At 40.4% G+C, this 25,003-nt stretch overlaps 1 protein-coding gene and 1 pseudogene across 1 annotated transcript in view; both read left to right on the top strand.

Annotated features, from left to right (window-relative positions):
- ARHGEF38 (Rho guanine nucleotide exchange factor 38) overlaps nucleotides 1–25,003 on the top strand; it is a 150,507-nt gene that overhangs the window by 4,774 nt on the left and 120,730 nt on the right. The window lies entirely within an intron of this gene.
- Nucleotides 1,970–17,031, top strand: LOC123466007 (annotated as a pseudogene).

Raw genomic sequence — 25,003 nt, 5'->3', positions numbered from 1 at the left:
AAGCACTGCTTGTCCTTCAGGGCTGTGTCACTATCTGAGTAATACAATTCACTGCTCTGTCCCTGTAAGCAAGTTCTCTAGGGTTCTGGAAGATGTTAGATCTGTCTTCAGCATCTCTGGGCTCACCTCTCAACTATACAGTTTATCTGTTCTATTCAATTTCTGACCAACATCACTTTAGTAATGTGATTCTTAAGTTGTAATATTTTAAAAATGGTAAGGGAGGGATGAGAGCTACTAAGTTAAATGATAGACCATGATTCCTATGAGAACATCATAAAATCTTTGTAAAAGATTATAATCACATCATTCTTAGTAAGCCTTAAGTTGTACAATAATAGTTTGATGCTAAGCCTACTGTTAGTTGCTTATTTTTTCAACAGATTCATTCAGTTAATTAGCATTTATTGAATATGTTATATGGTAAGCAAAAAACAATATGTGCCAGGAATTACAACTACAAAATCAATAAGAAAAAGCATCTGACCTTTACTCCAAAGGAGCCTGGATCAGGGTTGGGCAGAGAGGTTGTTAGAAAACACTGTCACTCAGAGATGATAAGGTAGGAATGGGGTGAAGGTGCAGAATCGGGAGACAAAGGCATTTTAACGCCTTTGTTGAGCTTATCTCTGTCTGAAATAATGGTGTTTGTTTCCTTGTTTATTGCTTATTATTGACCCATTTCCTCTCCTATCTCTTGCCACTCCCATCCCTGCCAGTTGGTACAAGGGGCCCTATCTGTCTCATTAGCTTTCTGTCTTTGTACTTAGAATAGTGCCCAGCATATGGGAAGCCCTCAGTAACGTTCAAATAGAATGAATGACTTGAACCATCCAGTCTAGGCAGGGAATCAGTAGGAGGAAAGATATGAAGGCCTGAATTAAGAGCCCTGCATCTTCGTATGTGAGGATATATGTCTCTGTTCACAAACAAGATTCTTCAATAAAAATAAGCAAATATATTAGAGATAACAGTGCACAGAATTGCCTTTTTGACAAATAATTCTGCCTTTTAGAGCACGCCAGGCCATACCTCAGCTCACTGCTCTTCTTCCAATCATAACAACAAAAGTTACATCATTTTAGTGTCTGAGCTTGCTCAGCCCCTCACTGGGAGCTGAGAGTTTTTTACTGGGAGCCATGGAGAATGATCGAAGCAAGGGAAATTGACTGGCTAGTTGTTAAAAGTTTTTTCTTTGGGAAATGATTTTGTATATGACTGTATGTGTGAACTCTATATGGAGAAGGAAATGGCAACCCACTCCAGTGTTCTTGCCTGGAGAATCCCATGGACAGAGAAACCTGGTAGGCTGCCGTCCACGGGGTCACACAGAGTCGGACACGACTGAAGCGGCTTAGCAGCAGCAGCAGCAGCAATGAACTCTATATTTGAAACACACCTCATTTAAACAGTTACACACAAGTGTCTGTGAATATGCAGATCATTCATCTGTCTAATATGTCTACTGTATGTAGCTACAGATTAAGTTGTATGTGTGTGTGTGTGTACTTGAGACATATTTCTTTAATGATTGAAACTTTTTATAAAAAGTTTATTGATTAACATTCAACAGCCTTTTCTACAAACCCTATATGATTGATACAGCTGACATTATTGGTTTCCTTTCAGTGTGGGTGCTATGGGATGAATGTTTATGTTTTCCCCAAAATGCATTTATTGAAGCTTAACTCCCAACGTGATCGTATTTGGAGGGGGACTTTTGGGAGGTAATTAGCTCAGGAGGGTGGAGCCTTCATAAATAGGTTTAGTGCCGTTACAAGATGTGAGAGATTTGCTCCCTCTCTCTCTGCCCTTTGCCATGTGAGGATGTGAAATGACAGACATCTGTCCACCAGGAGGGGGCCTCACCAGCACCTTGAACCTTGACCTTGGACTTCCCAACTGTGATAAACAAATGTTTGTGGTTTAAGCCACCCTATTTATGGTATATTTGTTACAACAGCCCAAAATGACCAAGGTAGTTGGGCAGTTACTTTCATCCTCTATGGCCTCAGTAAGCCTCTGGTTAATTTTTTGGCCAATGCGTATTTTTGCTTATCAAGTGTCAGGTGAAAGAGTGAGAATGGTGGGTTAAGTGTCCTCACACTGGCAGATAACAACACAAAAGGCACATCTCCAGTTCATGTTAGTTCTGGGATGCTTTCTTTTTTGCAAAGCCTATCATATCATTTTCATTATGAAAGGATCGATGGCTTGTTTTTATGAAAGCCTGAAATGTTCTTACTATGGACGTTAATGAACAAACCACTCTTCTGCATGGACTTTATACAGAATAATATATTTTGCAGTATGAGGTAAAAGACTAGATTAGACTTGGTCAGAGTATGGGAACATTTAATTTGTAATGACTTTTGAGAATACAAAGTAACTGGTAAGCAAGCAAGAGGAGTCGTCAATACTGGCAGATTTGCTGATTTTTGTTCAGGGAGGTGGAATAAAAGTAGTTGTCCAGCTGTTTGTCCCAGTTTCCATCCTGGGGCCATGGGTCTGTTTTGTTGCTGCCTTTGTTCTTGGAGTGTAAAGTAACTCATTCCCCTTTACTTGCCTTTAGTGAAATGGGAAGTACTTGGATCAGTAATGTGACACCAACAAAAATAAGTTGTGTCTCACAGTTTGAAGGGCAAATATTTATAAAAGGCAGCCGCTGTAGAGCACAGGGAGCTCAGCTTGGTGCTCTGTGATGACCTGGGGGATGGAATGGGGGAGTGGGAGGGAGGCTCAAGAGTAAGGGGACAGAGGGCTGATTCGTGTTGTGCAGCAGACACTAACAAACCTTATATTCCAATAAAAATAAGATAAAATAAATAAGCTACAGAAAAAAAAAAGGCAAGGAACTTTTGAAGCTAAGTAATTTCTCTTTCATCATGTGCAAAGAAATTTTAAAAAGCTTATTTTACTCTCTTTTCCAGTAAAGGTGTTTTGCAGTTTTTAGACGATACATATGAATCAAATAAAGAGAGTCCTAGAAATCAAGGAAGTTTGAGCTATTCCATTGAGATGGGAAAATTTATTCCTTCTACGTTTAACTGATGTACCTCTAGATATTTCCCCAGGCAAGAATACTGGAGTGCATTGCCATTCCCTTCTCCAGGGGATCTTCCCAACTCAGGGATCAAACCTGGGTCTCCCACATTGCAGGCAGATTCTTTACCGCCTGAGCCATCAGGGAAGCCTTATAACTTTCTTAAAACTGGCAAAGTCAGCCTCTAATTATATTCTTTTGTCCATCAACATGATGGGTTTATCAAAACACAAAATGAGAAATCAAGAGGGCAGGAGGAGCGAATGGAAGGAAGGAAGAAGAGAGGGAGGGTGGGAGGGAATTCCCACAAGATAAGCATGAGTAGAAATAGAAGTCACTTTAAAATAGTGATAGAGCTGGGGAAAAGATGAGTGAGCGAAAAGCGCTCAAGCTATATTCATCTTTGTTTCTGTTGATACAGGAAAAGTAGAAAATCGTTTTTTGTAGAATTACTTTTTCTTGATATCATAATCATATTAACTTCAGTATTTTTGTGGGCATTGGTTTCCTGGTGATGATGGAATTATTACAGGAATTTCTAAACTTTTCAACAGTGTCACTCTGAGAACCAGGCAAGACTTGGCTTCAGGCGAGGCTTTAGAGTGTCCCCCTATTACCTCCTTTCTACCAAGCAGGTGAGGAGTCCTTGGGGCCCAAGGTTCCTGCCTGCCTGGGATCCTTATTCTCATTTCTAGACTAAGTTCAGGGTATCTAGAACCATGGGATTTTCTGTTCAACAGGCCCAAGTATTGGCTCCAAGACCTGCTGGAACCTCTTCCATTCAGTTTCTCCTTAGGACAGGCTGTAGTTGCAGGGGTGCACACCCTTTGATTCCAGAGCCCATTGCTTATACAGATGTGTCTGGAGCTTGATCACGCTGGGGTGTTCACACCAGGCCTAGCAGACCCCTTGTGGGTGGGGAAGTGGGTAGAAGGAAGGGTAGGGATACAAACCTCATGACTAGGGAGAAGGATTGTGCCCCCAGGGCCTCCTGCCAGATTTTGGCATGAAACTCTGAGGGACCTGAGAAATCTAAACTTGAACTTGGCCTTCTGGATTGTTATGAAAGTGTATTTATCACGATAGAAGGATATAACATATTTAAAAATTTGCCAGCTTGATTTACAACTTTTTAATTTGTAGATAAGGGATGTTGGCCTCTGTTTGTACACTTGCTCCAGGCCCCAAAGGAGGCTGCTTAGTACTGTTGTCTATATTCAGGACATAGCCTTTCTTCTATACTAAGCTGTGGAAAGAGAAAAGGTAGGGAAGGAAGACAGCATGACTGTCATCCTCCAGCAGCCATATCGTGCATGCTAGGTCACTGCTGCCGCTGCTGCTGCTAAGTCTTTTCAGTTGTGTCTGACTCTGTGCAACCCCATAGATGGCAGCCTACCAGGCTCCCCCATCCCTGGGATTCTCCAGGCAAGAATACTGGAGTGGGTTGCCATTTCCTTTTCCAATGCATGAAAGTGAAAAGTGAAAGTGAAGTCGCTCAGTCGTGTCCAACTCCCAGCGACCCCATGGACTGCAGCCTACCGGGCTCCTCCGTCCATGGGATTTTCCAGGCAAGAGTACTGGAGTGGGGTGCCATCACCTTCTCCGGCTAAGTCACTGCAGTTGTGTCCAACTCTTTGCGACCCCATGGACTGTAGCACACCAGGCTCCTCTGTGCATGGGATTCTCCAGGCAAGAATACTGCAGTGGGTTGTCATGCCCTCCTCCAGAGGAGCTTCCCGATCCAGGGATCAAAGCTATAACTCTCGCGTCTCCTGCACTGGCAGGCAGGTTCTTTACCACTAGTGCCACCTGGAAGCCCTCGGCCAGGGGAATTCACACATTGTTATTTGATCCCAACACTTGATCAGTTCTGGTTTTATAGTTGAAAAAATAGATATATAAGGGAGAAATGACTTTCTCTCTACCCTCCTACATTCAAAAGTTGGATCTATGAAATAACAGGCAGATTAACAGGAGAAAAAGTATACAAGTATATTCATTTTAAATATTATGTACTGGGGCGGGGGGGAGGTGGCTTCACATGAAAAAATAAGTAAATACCTCAAAAAAGGTTAGAATCAGAGAGCTTATAAACTATTTTGCTAGAGGAAGGGGAGGAGGAATGTAGGTCACATAGGGGAGAGTAAATAACTTAAGGAAAGATGGACTTAGAATTGCAGAGAGAGGTTGGTGACAAAGTCTGTCCACCTGTGGTGTCACTTCTAGTTTCCTGTCCTGTGAGAGGAGTCAACCTCCCCTGGTTGACAGCTGAGCTCCTTTTGGAGGATCTGTCTCCAGGCAGATAAGGGGGTGCATAGAAAGCCTCTCCCTGCATTTGCTGCTTTTCAAGTGCTTTCAACTCAAATGACCAAGGTAGCAAATTTGGGGGTGGCATGTCTTGAACTCCTTCAGGTGGTAGAGTTTAGATTTGATCACAAGTGCTTTAAATATATGCAAAAATCGAATGTATCTCATTCATTGTCTTACTAGATATTTTGTCTGTGTGGCTTATTAGTAATAAGAAGTCAAAGCACTTTGAGGATTGTGATACATGCTGTGTGACGTGCTGACAACCCTCTGCTACTATGATAAAACTAGATCTGCTAACATTTTCACTTTGGAATACACATTCTTTCTCTGGCATTATTGTGACATTCCTCTGCTGGAGTATTATTGCTATTTAATAAGTGCTATCTCTTGGTTTAATTATTAGGAAACAAAATTACAAAGGTAGGTTAAGCAAATCTGCCCTATTGTAATAGCTTAATCATCTCTCCATTTCCCACTTCCTTGGGTATCTTGACACCATTTCCTTAATTTTATGCCTGTTATCGTTTATTTGCATCTCATTAAAATTTAAACACATCTAAAAAAATTAAAACCCCTATTTTATAGGAATGGGTGGTGGTGGTGTATGCATTTGCAAATAAAAGAATAGAATTATATGCTGAAAACAAGTAGTTCTTTATCTGGGTAGGTGATATTTCCATAGAATTCTATGTAGTTAAATTGCGAGTCTTAAATGAAGCAGGAAATAGAATGTTATGATTAAAAGCCTTTGTCCCAGGTTGTTCCAAACAATTTTTTCCTTGATTAATGAGTCAGAGAAGAAATGGAGACTTAGTAATACCTGCACTGAGGCCCTTAAGAGTAGATACGATCTTGACAGTCTGACATCTAGCTCTTAAATAAGAAAACATAAAGGTCATGTCGTCTAGCTGCTGCTTTGAGTATGCTGAGACACTGTGCCTCTCACAGAAATTGTCTTTTCTGAATGCCTCTTAATGTTAGGTCTCCAACGTCACTGGAAAGGCTGTTGCAGATTTCTGCTTGGGTCTTTGTTGTGGAATAGTTGATGAAGACATTGTTCATCTCTTTCAGTGCCATCCAGATTTATTCAAGGAAAAACTTTGGCTCCTCCTAAGAATTAGAATATGTTGTTCTTGCTAAGTTGTTTCAGTCGTGTCCGATTCTGTGTGACCCCATAGACGGCAGCCCACCAGGCTCCCCCGTCCCTAGCATTCTCCAGACAAGAACATTGGAGTGGGTTGCCATTTCCTTCTCCAACGCATGTAAGTGAAAAGTGAAAGTGAAGTCGCTCTGTCGTGTCCGACTCCTAGCCACCCCATGGACTGCAGCCTACCAGGCTACTCTGTCCATGGGATTTGCCAGGCAAGAGTACTGGAGTGGGGTGCCATTGCCTTCTCCTAAAATATGTTACCTTTCCAGATAAAAACAAGCAATTTATCATGTTTCAGTTCAGTTCAGTTCAGTTCAGTCACTCAGTCATGTCCGACTCTTCACGACCCCATGAATCGCAGCACGCCAGGCCTCCCTGCTACTGCTACTGCTAAGTCACTTCAGTCGTGTCCAACTCTGTGCGACCCCATAGACGGCAGCCCACCAGGCTCCCCCATCCGTGGGATTCTCCAGGCAAGAACACCGGAGTGGGTTGCCATTTCCTTCTCCAATGCATGAAAGGGAAAAGTGGAAGTGAAGTCGCTCAGTCGTATCGGACTCTTAGCGACCCCATGGACTGCAGCCCGCCAGGCTCCTCTGTCCATGGGATTTTCCAGGCAAAAGTACTGGAGTGGGGTGCCATTGCCTTCTCCTTAGGCCTCCCTGTCCATCACCAACTCCCGGAGTTCACTCAGACTCACGTCCATCAAGTCAGTGATGCCATCCAGCCATCTCATCCTCTGTCGTCCCCTTCTCCTCCTGCCCCCAATCCCTCCCAGCATCAGAGTCTTTTCCAATGAGTCAACTCTTCGCATGAGGTGGTCAAAGTACTGGAGTTTCAGCTTTAGCATCATTCCTTCCAACGAAATCCCAGGGCTGATCTCCTTCAGGATGGACTGGTTGGATCTCCTTGCAGTCCAAGGGACTCGCAAGAGTCTTCTCCAACACCACAGTTCAAAAGCATCAATTCTTTGGCGCTCAGCCTTCTTCACAGTCCAACTCTCACATCCATACATGACCACAGGAAAAACCATAGCCTTAACTAGATGGACCTTTGTTGTCAAAGTAATGTCTCTGCTTTTGAATATGCTATCTAGGTTGGTCATAACTTTCCTTCCAAGGAGTAAGCGTCTTTTAATTTCATGGCTGCAGTCACCATCTGCAGTGATTTTGGAGCCCCCCAAAATAAAGTCTGACACTGTTTCCACTGTTTCCCCATCTATTTCCCATGAAGTGATGGGACCAGATGCCATGATCTTCGTTTTCTGAAAGTTGAGCTTTAAGCCAACTTTTTCACTCTCCACTTTCACCTTCATCAAGAGGCTTTTAGTTCCTCTTCACTTTCTGCCATAAGGGTGGTGTCATCTGCATATCTGAGGTTATTGATATTTCTCCTGGCAATCTTGATTCCAACTTGTGTTTCTTATCATGTTTAGCCACCTGAAACTCAGACTCGCTTTTGCACCTAATTCCTGGCCTTTATATCAGCTGCATCTCCATGCCCCTACTAAAATTTCCTTCCTCCAAATATCTGAAAGGATGGATTCTCCTCACTGAGATCTTTGCTCACCTCTGGGAGAGTCATTCCAGACCATACTACCTGCAGTGATAGAGGGGAGGACAGCCTTTCCCTTTATTCTCTGAGGTTCTGTGGCTGGGGGCCATGAGAGACAGAATAAAAGGAGAAAACGCGTGTACATTTTATTTGATGTTAATATTTTTACTTGGCACAGAGGGCTTCATAGAAAGAAGTGAGAATCCCAAAGCAGTTAGACCCAGGGGCTTATATATCATTTTAACAAAGAGTGATAAATTGTGGAAACGTGCCAAGACAAAGGAAAAGGGGTTTTGAGCTGGGGGTATTAAATTGTGAAGAAGTAAAAAGGAAACATATGAGGGAAACTAACAGAATATAAAGGTTATTTTAGTAATGTTTGTTTGTACAGACTCATCATGATGTCAACTCCTCATCTCTGGTGATAAGAATGCTCTCCTCTTCCTGATACAGGAAGGACAGAGAGCCCTGCCTTAATCTGGTGCTTCCCAACTGCCTCCAGCTCAAAGTAATGAACATGCCAGTGAGGCATATTTGGGGGATGGTATTTACTGATCCCCTGCAGTGTCCTTCACACCAGCTCTCTAGAATTATGCTGTTTTATTCTATTGTTGACTTTCTCTTTCACTTGAACATAATTTTCCTTGGGGGAAGAGAGTTCGTCTCATTTTAACACATAAGCAGTGCTTGGTATATGGTAGATGCTCAGCTCAAAGACTACTTACTCAATGATTCAAAACTATTCAATTACTCACTACAACTATATTAATCCTTAGCATTGGTATATTGGCTTTCACAATTCTGGCATTCAATTTCCCCACTACTTAATTGGAATCAGTTTTTGAGTTAACTCCTCTCATTTCCCTTTTTGCAAAAAGAGAGGCTATAAATAAATTTAATTAAACAAGAAAATAGAAAAAATTTCTTGGCCAGAGATTATGAAATCTCAGTTTTATTGAATTTATCCAACAAGCTGATACCTAGTTCACACCAACCAGATACTAGATCCTGAGAAGTTAAAGATAAACAAATTAAACCCAGACTATACAGTGAGACAGGCCATGAACCAGTAATTGTAGCAATAAGTGCATGAAGTAAGGCTGCAGTTTGGGTTCCTGGGTTGCAGATTCTGAGATAGAAATTTGAGTGCAGAGGGTTTATTAGGGAATGTCCTTATGACGACCTGGAGAAGATAAAGGACAGGCAGAGGACTGAGAGAGAAAGAGAAAAGTTTAGCTATGACTTGGTCTCAGTGGAAGCCTTAGCCTACTCTAAGGCAAGTTCTGAAGATGAGATGATCTTTTGGAGTTGTCTCAGTGATCTGGAGGTCCTAGACCATTATATCACCCTTCAATTATTGGATGGGGACACCTTGGGGAGAGAGATGACCTGAGAGGTACTCTCATCTGAGATGATTCCTAAAAAGGAGCTGTTGGCATGTGACACTCCCAGAATATGGGTAATAAGTCCTTTTTTTCCTGAAGGGGAATTGGTCAGCTCATCACAGCACTGACCCCAAATTAGTGGTTGTTATTATATTAGAGACATAAGTAAATCAGTATAGGAATTGTGATGAGAAACAGCTTAATTGGACCTTTTAAAATGTCAAAATAAGAGACACTGAAATCTGAATCTTGAAATCCAGTTTGGGTTTTTTTCTGGGGAGAAGGGATAGAAGAGGGCATTCCAGAAAAAGGGATTAAATATGTCCTAGTACATGGAACAAGGTAATAAAACTGGTTTTCCTGTTTGGGCTTCAAAGATGGAAAAGACGATGCTAATAGCAACTAGCATCTGTAGAAGGCACACAGGGACATTACATCATTTCATACTCTTAACAGCTTTGCTAAGAAGTTATTGTCAAATATTTATAGATAATAAAATGAAGGTTAACAAAAGTATAGGCACCTGCCAAGCGTTACACAGCTAGTAAGTGGTGATGTCAGAGTTATACTGAGGTCTATTTGGCTCCAAAGTCCATACTTTTTCAACCAATATGAACTACTGTTCTAACCAGTTTCTAGTGGTCTTCCCTGGTGGCTCAGACGGTAAAGCATCTGCCTGCAATATGGGAGACCAGGGTTAAATCCCTGGATTGGGAAGATTCCTGGAGAAGGAAATGGCAACCCACTCCAATATTCTTGCCTGGAAAATTCGTGGATTGAGGGGCTTGGTGGGCTACAGTCCACGGGGTTGCAAAGAGTCAGACACAACAGCGACTTCACTTTTGTAGTTTTTAGTAGTACCTCTTTTGCAGTTTGTTTTTAAGGAATAGACTGATTTTGATACAATTTGGAACAATACTCAAAAATATTAAGAGACCCTTAAGTTCTACCAGCATATTCACCTGCAATCTTAAAATTAACAGTGACCAGTCGGTACTTTCCAGGAGCTGTATTTTATGCTTTCAATAAAATGTTTTATGTGGACTGAAGTTGGAAAGATATGCAATTGCAATGAGTGAGGGATACACTTGATAAATTCATTAGAACCTTCTATTCTAAAAATATAAACCAAATGATTTGAATTATCTAGTCTTTGAAAACTACCCCTCCTCACTAACTATAGAGCACAGAGCAAGAGGAGAATGTTTGATGGAAAACTCGGTCAGAATGTTAAACTATATCACTCCTCTGCTTCATATTCCTCTCAATGCTTTTTCATGTTCTCTAGCAGTGGTATCCAAAGAAAGGTATGGGCAGTCACACAGATTTTGAGACAATTCATTATAAAAGGAAAAATGAGTTTAGTTTTTAGTCTTATCTTTTGAAAATATCTATTTTTGTCTATTCTTTATAATTATGCAATACATTAATACAGTCCATGTATTGGAGGTACAGTTAATCCAAACAATTTAACTGACATGTGAACAAAAAAGTTTGGGATGAAATTTTGACACGTGCTACAACAGGGATGAATCTTGAAGACATGATGCAAAATGAAATAAGCCAGACACAAAAATACAAGTACTATATGATTCTGGGCTTTTCTGGTAGCCCAGTGGTAAAAAATCTGCCTACCAATCCAGGAAATGAGGGTTCCATACCAGGGTCCAGAATATCTCCTGGAAAAGGAAATGGCAACTCACTCCAGTATTCCTGCCTGGAGAATTCCATGGACAGAGGAGCCTGGCTGGCTACAGTCCATGGGGTCACAAAAGAGCTGAACATGACTGAGCAACTAAATAAAAACAAAATTATATGATTCCAAGTAAAAGAGGTACCTGAAATAGTCAAATACATATAGACAAAAAGTGGTTGCCAGAGACTGGGGAAAGGAGAGTAGGGAGTTAGTGTTTCATGGGTCCAAGAGTTTCAGTTTGGGAAGATGAAAAAATTCTGGAAATGGATGGTGGCTATTTCAAATCCTGAAAGATGATGCTGTGAAAGTGCTGCACTCAATATGCCAGCAAATTTGGAAAACTCAGCAGTGGCCACAGGACTGGAAAAGGTCAGTTTTCATTCCAATCCCAAAGAAAGGCAATGACAAAGAATGCTCAAACTACTACACAATTGCACTCATCTCACACGCTAGTAAAGCAATGCTCAAAATTCTCCAAGCCAGGCTTCAGCAGTATGTGAACCATGAACTTCCTGATGTTCAAGCTGGTTTTAGAAAAGGCAGAGGAACAAGAGATCAAATTGCCAACATCTGCTGGATCATGGAAAAAGCAAGAGAGTTCCAGAAAAACATCTATTTCTGCTTTATTGACTATGCCAAAGCCTTTGACTGTGTGGATCACAATAAACTGTGGAAAATTCTGAAAGAGATGGGAATACCAGACCACCTGACCTACCTCTTGAGAAATCTGTATGCAGGTCAGGAAGCAACAGTTAGAACTGGACATGGAACAACAGACTGGTTCCAAACAGGAAAAGGAGTACGTCAAGGCTGTATATTGTCACCCTGTTTATTTAACTTATATGCAGAGTACATCATGAGAAACGCTGGACTGGAAGAAGTACAAGCTGGAATCAAGATTGCCGGGAGAAATATCCATAACCTCAGATATGCAGATGACACCACCCTTATGGCAGAAAGTGAAGAGGAACTAAAAAGCCTCTTGATGAAGGTGAAAGTGGAGAGTGAAAAAGTTGGCTTAAAGCTCAACATTCAGAAAATGAAGATCATGGCATCCGGTCCCACCACTTCATGGGAAATAGATGGGGAAACAATGGAAACAGTGTCAGACTTTATTTTGGGGGGCTCCAAAATCACTGCAGATGGTGACTGCAGCCATGAAATTAAAGACGCTTACTCCTTGGAAGGAAAGTTATGACCAACCTAGATAGCATATTGAAAAGCACAGACATTACTTTGCCAACAAAGGTTTGTCTAGTCAAGGCTATGGTTTTTCCTGTGGTCATGTATGGATGTGAGAGTTGGACTGTGAAGAAGGCTGAGCACCGAAGAATTGATGCTTTTGAACTGTGGTGTTGAAGAAGACTCTTGCGAGTCCCTTGGACTGCAAGGAGATCCAACCAGTCCATTCTGAAGATCAGCCCTGGGATTTCTTTGGAAGGAATGATGGTAAAGCTGAAACTCCAGTACTTTGGCCACCTCATGCGAAGAGTTGACTCATTGGAGAAGACTCTGATGCTGGGAGGGATTGGGGGCAGGAGGAGAAGGGGACGACAGAGGATGAAATGGCTGGATGGCATCACTGACTTGATGGACGTGAGTCTCAGTGAACTCTGGGAGTTGGTGATGGACAGGGAGGCCTGGCGTCCTGTGATTCATGGGGTCGCAAAGAGTCGGACACGACTGAGCGACTGAACTGACTGAACTGAATGGTTGCACAACAATGTGAATGTACTTATTGAAGCTTAAAAATGGTTAACATGGTAAATTCTATGTTATGTATATTTTACCATGATAAAAAATTAATGAAGCTTGGAGACACCATGTTATAACAGTAAAATAGATATAAGGCCACTCAACCATGACTATATCTTTCCATCTCTGGCCTGAGGGACAGTTTTACCTCAGATTGTCTTGCCTTTATCCTTGCTGTTTCCTCAGCCTGGAGTGTTTTCCCTTGCCTTGGTTGTTTGATAAACTCCTATTCACCTTTTCAAGTCTACCTTTCTGTTATTACGCCCCAAATATCTTTGAGTGTCCCCTGCTGTATACATTTCTCATATTCATTTTTCACAGGTCAGGGTTTCTTACTTTTGATCGAACTTCTCTAGGACAGAAGCATTGGTATCACCAGCCAGCACCTAGGGAAGGCTGGCCTGTACTCAATAATCCAGTTTGTTAAGTAAGTGAGTGAGTAAATGAATGAATGAATGAACAGTAAATGGGTGGTGTGGCCATGAAATCCAGAATGCGTGGTGAAACCCAAAATGGTTACAGGAGGACCTTCCCACGGTGGGCTTCCTTGAAGCCAGATCTGAATCACTTCTGAACTGACTTCAGGGTCATAGCCTCTGGGTAGGGATATAACTCACATGAGGGAATAATTTTTAATTTTTATCATACTGCATATTTCCCTCCTTCATAGTGTGTTTTCTTGGTCACCATTCATAATTCTGTTCTCATTAGCAAGGGCATGCAAACATCACATGTACCTCATCCTGGGGAACCTATAGATTATCTCTTGAAATTAATCTTATACTTTTATAACCAAATTTAGATAAAGAAATTAAATTATTTTTGTTCTGGGCTAAGTGAAGATTCTGAGTGATTTCCTTTTTTTTTAATTAACAAAATCTATACATCAAAAAATATAAATAATGTATTGAAAATAAATACTCTCCTAGAGTTTGACTTGCTTGTTAATGTCACACCAATCAGACATTTAAGATGGGCATTCTGTTATAATGGTGCTACCATTTTTAAAATATTCAAAACAAAAAAATATTTGTAAAATAATACAATTATAATCTCATAGGTGTATTTTCTTCTTGATTCTGAGCATTTCTGTGTAGAAGGAAAATATTAAATTAAGATATGAAATTAGATTTCTGTTAATTATTAAATTCTTGGAAAGCAAAGTCAATACTTCTCTGACAAAATTGAAGCTTCATTATATTGCAGTTGCAAATGAAAATTTTTTATGCCTTTGACACTTCATACAGAGAGTATAATTAACATAAAACTGTAGTTAAATTTTTTTAAATGAATTATAAATCAAACAAGATTTTGGACTGGGATAAACCTACCAGAGAAGCTAAGGTCCTGTATCTTTTTTTCCATACATTCTTATCTATATGTACAAACTACCAACAACAAAAATAATCATACCAAACAAAAAACTCAAACCACAATTTGCTCTTATTTCCAAAATATTCTTCTCTATATTTATGTTTGTGTTGAAACTCTGATAACTTTTCCTATTCTCAGATTATATCATGTATAGGAAGAGCCTTTTTATATACTCATTGTGTATACCATGTGCATATATACTATATAATTATATACACTAACAATACAGACACACTACATTTTCTTGTGCTTCACTTTATTGTTCTTTATAGATATTCCTTTTTTTTTTTTTTTTTACAAATTGGAGTTTTGTAGAAATCTTGGGTCAAGCAAGTCTATTGGTACCATTTTTCCAACAGCATTTGCTCACTTTTTGTCTCTGTATCACATTTTGGTAATTCTCACTGTATTATTTTAGTTTTTCATTATTATTACATTTGTTATGGTGGTCTCTGATCTTTGATGTTACTATTGTAATTGTTTAGAATGCTAGAAACTGCACTTATACAAGACGGCAAACTCAATCCATAAATGTTGTGTGTGTTCTCACCGTCCCACCGACAGGCTGTTCCCCTGTCTCCCTCTTCTCAAGCCTCCCTACTTCCTGAGACACAAGGGTGTTGAAAATTAGACCAGTTAATAAACCTACAACGGCCTCTAAATGTTCCCCGGAAGGGAAGAGTCACACGAAACTAGATACGATGGCATTTAGTGGGAAGGCAAGTCAAAAACAAGCTAGCCCTTTTGCACCAAGCAGTTAGCCAAGTTTTGAATGGAAGGGAAAAGGTTTTGAAAGAAATTAAAAATGGAGTTCCAGTGAACACATAAATGATAAGCAAGTGAAACAGCCTTAATGCTGAGATGGAAAAGGTCACAGTGGTCTGGATAGAAGATCAAACCAGCCACAACATTAACTTAAGCCAAAGCCAAATCCAGAGCAAAGCCCCAACTCTTCAATTCCATAAAGGCTGACGGAGGTGAGGAAGCTAAAGAAGAAAAGTTAGAAGCCAGCAGGGCTTGGTTAATGAGGGTTAAGGAAAGAAGTGGAAGCTGCTTAGCAAGCTATCCAGAAGATCTAGCTAAGATAACTACTGAAGGTGACTACAGTAAACAACAGATTTTTAATGCAGATAAAATGGCCCTCTGTTGGAAGAAGATACCAACTAGGACTTCCATAGCTAGAGGGCAGAAGTCAATGCCTGGTTTTAAAACTTCAAAAGACAGGAGGACTTTCTTATTAGGGGTTAATGTACCTGGTAGCTTTAAGTTGAAACCAGTGCTCACTTACCATTCTAAAAATGCTAGGATCTTGGGCTTCCCTTGTGGCTCGGTGGTAAGGAATCTACCTGCCAATACAGGAGACATGGATTCAATCCCTGTGCGGGGAGGATCTCACATGCCTCAGGGCAACTAAGCCTATGCTCTGAAATGATTGAGCCTGTGCTCGAGAGGAGCCCAGGAGCCGCAGCTACTGAAGTCACATGTCACAACTAGAGAGGCCCGTGTGCCCCAGAGCCTGTGCCCCACAGAAAGAGAAGCCACTGCAATGAAAAGCCTGCTCACTGCAGCTAGAGAGTATCCCTTGCTCGGCCACAACTAGAGAAAAACCAGTGCAGCAATGAAAGCTCAACACAACCAAATAAATAAAAATAAAATTACTTGTAAAAATCCTAGGATCTTTAAAAATGATTCCCAATCTTCTCTTCCTGTGTTCTATAAATGGAACAACAAAACCTGGATGACAGCACCTCCATTTACAACATGATTTATTGAATATTTTAAGCTCACTGTTGAGAATTATTGCTCAGAAAAAAACATTTATTTCAAAATATGATTGGTCATTGACAGTGCACCTGGTCACCCAAGAGCTCTGATGGAGATATACAATGAGATTAATGGTTGTTTTCATGCCTGCTAACATAACGTTCATTCTGCAGCATGTGGATCAAGGTATATTTCAACTTTCAAGTCTTATTATTTAAGAAATACATTTCATAAGGCTATAGTTGCCATCAGTAGCAATTTCTCTAATGGATCTGGGCAAAGTAAATGGAAAACCTTCTGGAAAGGATTTACCATTTTAGATGCCAGTAAGAACATGTGTGATTCATAGAAAGCAGTCAAATATCAACATGAACAAGAGTGTGGAAGGAGTTAATTCCATTCCTCATGGATGACTTTGAGGGGTTTAAGATTTTAGCAGAGGAAGGAAGTGCAGATGTGGTAGAAAGAGTAAGAGAACTAGAATTAGAAGTGGAGGCTGAAAATGTGACTAAATTGCTTCAATCTCATGATAAAGCTTGAACAGTTGAAGAGATGTAGTTTCTTGAGATGGAATCTACTTTTGGTGAAGACGCTATGAAGATTGTTGAAATTACAGTAAAGGATTTAGAACATTACATACACTTAGCTGCTAAAGCAGCAGCATGGTTTCAGAGATTAACTCCAATTTTGAAAGAAATTCTACTGTGGGTAAAATGCTGTCAACCAGTTTTGCATGCTACAGAGAAATTCTTTCATGAAAGGAAGAGTCAATTGATGAGGTAGCCTTCATCGTTGTCTTATTTTAAAGATTTGCCAGGCTCAGTAGCAGTTTCCTTAATGGCAGGTAGTGACTGCTTTTGGGGGAGCAAGAAGGAGGCCCAAGTTGCAAGGCCATGCTTGTGCATACACCACCCAAAATTCTTTGTTTAGAGTCAGTGATATTTTAAGACTGGAGGGAGACCCACAGAAATTAAATCACTGACTCAGGGCCAGAGGAAAAGTAAACAGGAAGCCTAGACTCGGCCCCAAGTCTTCAAATAGAGTATATAGGCCATTGTATCATACTGACTCTCAGGCTTCTGGAGCAGTAAGATGGTGGAGTAGAAAGACTTGAACTCACCTCCTCTCAAAAAAAAAACACCAAAATTACAACTCACTGCTGAACAACTGTCAATAAAAAAGACTCGAACCTTCCAAAAAAGCTATTCTACAGACAAAGACAAAGAAGAAGCCACAATGAGATGGTAGGAGGGATGCTTTCACAATATAATTCAAATCCCATACATGCTGGGTGGGTGACCCACTAACTGGAAAATTATATCACATAGCTTTTCCCACAATAGTGAGAGTTCTGAGCCCCACATCAGACTCCCCAACCTGGGAGTGTGGCATTGGAAGGAGGAGCCCCCAAAGCATTTGACTTTGAAGGTCAGCAGGGCTTGAGTGCAGGAGGCCAACAGGACTGAGGGAAGCAGAAACTCCACTCTCCAAGTCAAGTCTTCACATGTACTGGGACCCAGGGCAGAGCAGTGACTCCATAGGAGCCTGGATCAGACCTACCTGTGGGTCTTGGAGGGTCTCCTGGGAAGGCAGCAAAGGGCTCACTGTGAGGGCAAGGACTGGTGGCAGACACCCTGAGAATAAACATTGGCATGAACGCTCCTGGTGGCTGCCGTTTTGGCACTGAGACCCACACAATAGTCTGCAGGTTCCAGTAATGGGTCACCTCAGGACAAACAACCAACAGGGTGGGAACACAGCCCCACCCATCAGGTTGCCTAAAGTCATCCTGAGCTAACAGCAGTATGTAAACACACCCTTTGACAAGGTCCTGCCTACCAGAGCCACAAGATCCAGCTCCATCCACCAGTGGGCAGGTACCAATTCCTCCCACCAGGATCGTGCACAAGCCCCTGGACCAGCCTCACCCATCAGGGTGCAGACACCAGAACCAAGAAGAATTACAGTGCTGCATCCTGAGGAACGGAGATGACAAACACAGAAAGTCAGACAAAATGAGACAGCAGAGAAATGTGGAATAAAATAAAATTGCGGAACAACAACTAAGTGAAGCGAGAGAGGCAATCTGCCTGAAAAAGAATTCAGAGTAGTGACAGCAAAAACGATCCAAGATCTTGGAAAAAGTATAGAGGCACTGACCAAGAGAATGCAAGAAATGTTTAATAAAGAGTTAGAACCTTTAAAGAATAAACAAACAGAGATGAACAATATAATAACTGAAACAAAAAAATGTGCTAGAAGGAATTGGCAGAATAAATGAGGCAGAAGAATGAATAAGTGAACTGGAAGACAGATTGGTGGAAATCACTGCTGTGGAATAGAATTTAAAAAAAAGAATGAAATGAAGACAGTCAGAGACCTCAGGAACAACATTAAATGCATCAACATTTACATTATAGGGGTCCCAGAAGAAGAAGAGAGAGGGAAAAGGGCCTGAGAAAATATTTGAAGAGGTAATAGCTGAAAACTTCCCTAACATGGGGAAGGAAACACTCACTCAATCCAGGAAGCACAGAGAGTCCCAGGCAGGATAAACCCAAGGAGGACCACACCAAGCCACATAGAAATCAAGCTGGCAAAAATTAAAGACAAAAGCAACAAGGGAAAAGCAACAAATAACATACCAAGGATTTCCCATAAGTTTATCAGCTGATTTTTCAGCAGAAACTCTGCAGGCCAGAGGAAGTGGCATGATATATTTTAAGTGATAAAAAGGGAAAACTTACAACCAAGAATACCAGCAAAGGTCTTGTTCATATTTGATGAAGAAATTTAAAGCTTTACAGACAAGCAAAATCTAAAAGAATTCAGCAGCACCAAACCAGCTTTGTAGCAAACACTAAAGAAATTTCTCTGGATGGAAAAGAATTGGCCACAATAGAAATGATAAAATTACAAATGGGAAAGCTCACCAGTAAAGACAAACATACAGTAAAGGCAGGGAATCATCCACGCACAGATATATCAAAACCAGCAATTGTAAGCAGAGTACAAATGAAGGATATGAGAAATGCATTTGAAATTAAGAAACCAGCAAATTAAAACAATCTTGTGTATATATAGAGAGAGACTGCTGTATCAAAACCATATGATAACCACAAACCAAAAATTTACAATAGACACACGTACACAAAAGAAAAACCACCCAAACACAACACTAAAGATAGTCATCAGATAATAAGAGAAGACAGCAAAAGAGGAAGGGAAGGAAAAAAATCTACATAATCAAATCCAAAGCAATTAACAAAATGGAAAAAGGAATATATATATTGAAAATTATCTTAAACATAAAAGGATTAAATGTTCCAACCAAGACACAGACTGGGAGAATGGATACAAAAATAAGACCTGCATATATGCTGTCTCAGAGAAGGCAATGGCACCCCACTCCAGTACTCTTGCCTGGAAAATCCCATGGGTGGAGGAGACTGGTAGGCTGCAGTCCATGGGGTCGCGAAGAGTCGGACACGACTGAACAACTTCACTTTCACTTTTCATGTTCATGTAGTGGAGAAGGCAATGGCACCCCACTCCAGTACTCTTCCCTGGAAAATCCCATGGGTGGAGGAGACTGGTGGGCTGCCGACTATGGGGTCGCACAGAGTCGGACACGACTGAAGCGACTTAGCAGCAGCAGCAGCATATGCTGTCTATAAGAGACTTACTTCAGACACAGGACACATACAGACTGCAAGTGAGGAGATGGAAAAAAGCGTTCCATGCAAATGAAAATCAAAAGAATGTTGGAGTAGCAATACTCAGACAAAATAGACTTTAAAACAAAGGCTGTTATAAGAGACAAAGAAGGGCACTACATAATCATCAAGAGATCGACCTTCTTCAAGAAGAAGATATAATAATTCTAAATATTTATGCACCCAACATAGGAGCATCTTAGTATATAAGGCAATGCTAACAGTCATAAAAGGAGAAATCGACAGTAACACAAAACTAGTGAGAGACTTTAACACCCCAATTACATCAATGGACAGATCATTCAGACAGAAAATTAAAAAGGAAATACAAACCTTAAATGAAACATTAGACCAAATAGTCTTAATTCATATTTATAGACCATTCCATCTAAAAGCAGCAGAATACACATTCTTCTTAAGTGTACACAGAATATTCTCCAGGATAGATCACATGCTGGTCTATAAAGCAACCCTCGATAAATCTAAGAAAACTGAAATCATATCAAGCAACTTTTTCAGCCCCTACACCACGAGATTAGAAATCAACTACAAGAAAAAAAAAACTGTAAAAAACACAAACATGTGGAGGCTAAAACAATGCACTACTGAACAATCAATGACTCACTGAAGATGACACAGCAGACGGAAAGTTATACCATGTTCTTGGTTTGGAAGCATCAATATTGTCAAAAGAACTATACTGCCCAAGGCAATCGACAGATTCAGTGCAATCCCTAGTAAATTACCAATGGCGTTTTACACAGAACTAGAACAAAAAATTTTTACATTTGTATGGAAAAACAAAAGACCCTGAATAGTCAAAGCAATCCTGAGAAATAAAAACGGAACTGGAGGAATCAGGCTGACTTCAGACTATTTCACAAACCTACAGCCATCAAGAGAGTTTAGTACTGACACAAAAACAGAAACACAATGGACAAGATAGGAAGCCCAGAAGTAAACCCATGCACCTATGGTCAATTAATCTATGACAGAAAAGGCAAGAATATACAATGAAGAAAAGACAGTCTCTTCAGTAAGAAGTGTTGGGAAAACTGGACAGCTACATGTAAAAGACTGAAATTTAAATATTCTCTTATGCCAAATTCAGACTTAAATTGAAGAAAGTAGGGAAAACCACTAGACCATTCAGGTATGACCTAAATCAAATCCCTTATGATTATACAGTGGAAGTGAGAAATAGATTTAAGGGCCTAGATCTGATAGAGTGCCTGATGAACAATGGAATGAGGTTCATGACACTGTACAGGAGACAGTGATCAAGACCATCCCCATGGAAAAGAAATGCAAAAAAGCAAAATGGCTGTGTGGGGAGGCCTTACAAATAGCTGTGAAAAGAAGAGAAGCGAAAAGCAAAGGAGAAAAGGAAAGATATAAGCATCTGAATGCAGAGTTCCAAAGAATAGCAAGAAGAGATAAGAAAGCCTTCTTCAGTGATCAATGCAAAAAAATAGAGGAAAACAACAGAATGGGAAAGACTACAGGTCTCTTCAAAAAAATTAGAGATACCAAGGGAATATTTCATGCAATGATGGGCTTGATAAAGGACAGAAATGGTATGGACCTAACAGAAGCAGAAGATATTAAGAAGAGATGGCAAGAATACACAGAAGAACTGTACAAAAAGATCTTCATGACCCAGATAATCACGATGGTGTGATCACTGACCTAGAGCCAGACATCCTGGAATGTGAAGTCAAGTGGGCATCACTAAGAACAAAGCTAGTGGAAGTGATGGAATTCCAGTTGAGCTATTTCAAATCCTGAAAGATAAAGCTGTGAAAGTGCTGCACTCAATATGTCAGCAAATTTGGAAAACTCAGCAGTGGCCACAGGACTGGAAAAGGTCAGTTTTCATTCCAATCCCAAAGAAAGGCAATGACAAAGAATGCTCAAACTACCGCACAATTGCACTCATCTCACACGCTAGTAAAGCAATGCTCAAAATTCTCCAAGCCAGGCTTCAGCAATACGTGAACCGTGAACTTCCTGATGTTCAAGCTAGTTTTAGAAAAGGCAGAGGAACCAGAGATCAAATTGCCAACATCTGCTGGATCATGGAAAAAGCAAGAGAGTTCCAGAAAAACATCTATTTCTGCTTTATTGACTATGCCAAAGCCTTTGACTGTGTGGATCACAATAAACTGTGGAAAATTCTGAAAGAGATGGGAATACCAGACCACTTGATCTGCCTCCTGAGAAATTTGTATGCAGGTCAGGAAGCAACAGTTAGAACTGGACATGGAACAACAGCCTGGTTCCAAATAAGAAAAGGAGTACCTCAAGGCTGTATATTGTCTCCTTGCTTATTTAACTTCTATGCAGAATACATCATGAGAAATGCTGGACTGGAAGAAGCACAAGCTGGAATCAAGATTGCTGGGAGAAATATCAATAACCTCAGATATGCAGATGATACCACCCTTATGGCAGAAAGTGAAGAGGAACTAAAAAGCCTCTTGATGAAAGTGAAAGTGGAGAGTGAAAAAGTTGGCTTAAAGCTCAACATTCAGAAAACGAAGATCATGGCATCCGGTCCCATCACTTCATGGGAAATAGATGGGGAAACAGTGGAAACAGTGTCAGACTTTATTTTGGGGGGCTCCAAAATCACTGCAGATGGTGACTGCAGCCATGAAATTAAAAGACGCTTACTCCTTGGAAGGAAAGTTATGATCAACCTAGATAGCATATTCAAAAGCAGAGACATTACTTTGCCAACAAAAGTTTGTCTAGTCAAGGCTATGGTTTTTCCTGTGGTCATGTATGGATGTGAGAGTTGGACTGTGAAGAAGGCTGAGCACCGAAGAATTGATGCTTTTGAACTGTGGTGTTGGAGAAGACTCTTGAGAGTCCCTTGGACTGCAAGGAGATCCAACCAGTCCATTCTGAAGGAGATCAGCCCTGGGATTTCTTTGGAAGGAATGATGGTAAAGCTGAAACTCCAGTACTTTGGCCACCTCATGCGAAGAGTTGACTCATTGGAAAAGACTCTGATGCTGGGAGGGATTGGGGGCAAGAGGAGAAGGGGATGACAGAGGATGAGATGTCTGGATGGCATCACTGACTCGATGGACGTGAGTCTGGGTGAACTCCGGGAGTTGGTGATGGACAGGGAGGCCTGGCGTGCTGGGATTCATGGGGTCGCAAAGAGTCGGACACGACTGAGCGACTGAACTGAACTGAACTGAACATCATTCACAAAAATAAACTCAAAATGGATTAAAAACTTAAATGTAAGATCAGATACTATAAAACTCTTAGCAGAAAACATAGTCAGGATACTCTGACATATTTAGCAGCACAAACTTTTTGGATCCACCTTCTAACATAATGAAAATAAAAACAAAATAAACAAATAGGACCTAATTAAACTAAGAGCTTTTACACTGTAAAGGAAATCATAAACAATATGAAAAGACAATCCTCAGAATGGGAGAAAATGTTTGCAAATGAAGCAACTGACAAGAATTTAATCTCCAAAATACGCAAACAGCTCATGTAGCTCAATAGTAAAACAACCACAACAAAAACAAACAAAAAACTCAATTAAAAAAAAATCAGCAAAAGATCTAAATAGACATTTTTCCAAAGAAGACAAATAGATGACCAAAAAGTGTATGAAAAGATGTTCAACATCCCTCATTATTAGAGAAGTGCAGATCAAAACTACAATGAGGTATCTCATACCAGTCAGAATGGCCATCATCAAAAAGTCTACAAACAATAAATGCTGGAGAGGGTGTGGAGAAAAGGGAACCCTCCCACACTGTTGATAGGAATGTAAATTGTGCAGCCACTATGGAGAACAGTATGGAGATTCCTTTAAAAACTAAATATATAGCTACCATATGTTCCAGCAATTCGACTCCTGGGCATATATCTGGACAAAACTCTAATCCAAAAAGGTAGCTGTATCCCTGTTTGTAGCAGCACTGTTTACAATAGGCAAGACATGGAAGCACCTAAATGTCCACTGATAGATGAAGAGATAAAGAAAATGTCTTGTTTACATATATAGTGGAATATTACTCAGACAGAAAAAGGATGAAATGTCACTTGCAGCAACATTGACGGACTTTGAGATTATTATGCTAAGTGAAGTAAACCAGACAGAGAAAGACAAATATCATATGCTATCATGAATATGTGGAATATAAAAAATGATTTGAGAACTTATTTATGAAGCAGAAATAGACTCACAGACTTAGAAAGCAAACATGATTACTGAAAGGGAAAGGTAGGGGGAAGGGATAAATTGGGAGTTTGGGATCAACATATATATATAGTTATATTTAACATAGATAAACAAAGACCTATTGTATACCATACCATACTTCATACTTTGTAATAACCAATAAGGGAAAAGAATCTGAAAAATATATTTATCTATGTATTTATAGAATTTTTTCAGATTCTTTTCCCTTGTTGGTCATTACAAAGTATGAAGTATGTGGTACAGAGTAGGTCTTTGTTTGTCTGTGTTAAATATAGTTATGTATATATGTGACAGACTTTATTTTCTTGGGTTCCAAAATCACTGCAGATGGTGCCTGCAGCCATGAAATTAAAAGACACTTGCTCCTTGAAAGAAAAGTTATGACCAACCGAGACAGCATATTAAAAAGCAGAGACATTACTTTGCCAACAAAGGTCTGTCTAGTCAAGGCTATGGTTTTTCCAGGAATCATGTATGGATGTGAGAGTTAGACCACAAAGAAAGCTGAGCGTGAAGAATTGATGCTTTTGAACTGTGGTGCTGGAGAAGACTCTTGAGAGTCCCTCGGACTGCAAGGAGATCCAACCAGTCCATGCTAAAGGATATAAGTCCTGAATATTCATTGGAAGGATTGATGCTGAAGCTAAAGCTCCAATACTTTGGCCACCTGATGCAAAGAACTAACTCACTAAAAAAGACCCTGATGCTGGGAAAGACTGAAGGAAGGAGAAGAAGGGGACGACAGAGGATGAGATGGTTGGATGGCATCACCAACTCAATGGACATGAATTTGAGCAGGCTCTAGGAGTTGGTGATAGACAGGGAAGCCTGGTGTGCTGCAGTCCATGGGGTTGCAAAGAGTTGGACACAACTGAGTGACTGAACTGAATTGATATATGTATAACTTATCGGTTTGCTGTATACCTGAAACTAACACAATATTGTAAATGAACTAAACTTCAATAAAAAGTAAATTAAAAAAAGGAATTGTCAGTTACCCCGTGCACATGTGCTCA

This window comes from Bubalus bubalis, chromosome 7, assembly GCF_019923935.1.
Source record: "Bubalus bubalis isolate 160015118507 breed Murrah chromosome 7, NDDB_SH_1, whole genome shotgun sequence".
In the NCBI taxonomy this organism is placed as follows: Eukaryota; Metazoa; Chordata; class Mammalia; order Artiodactyla; family Bovidae; genus Bubalus; species Bubalus bubalis.
Note: the sequence above shows the minus strand (reverse complement) of the source record. Positions and strands in the feature narration are given on the sequence as shown.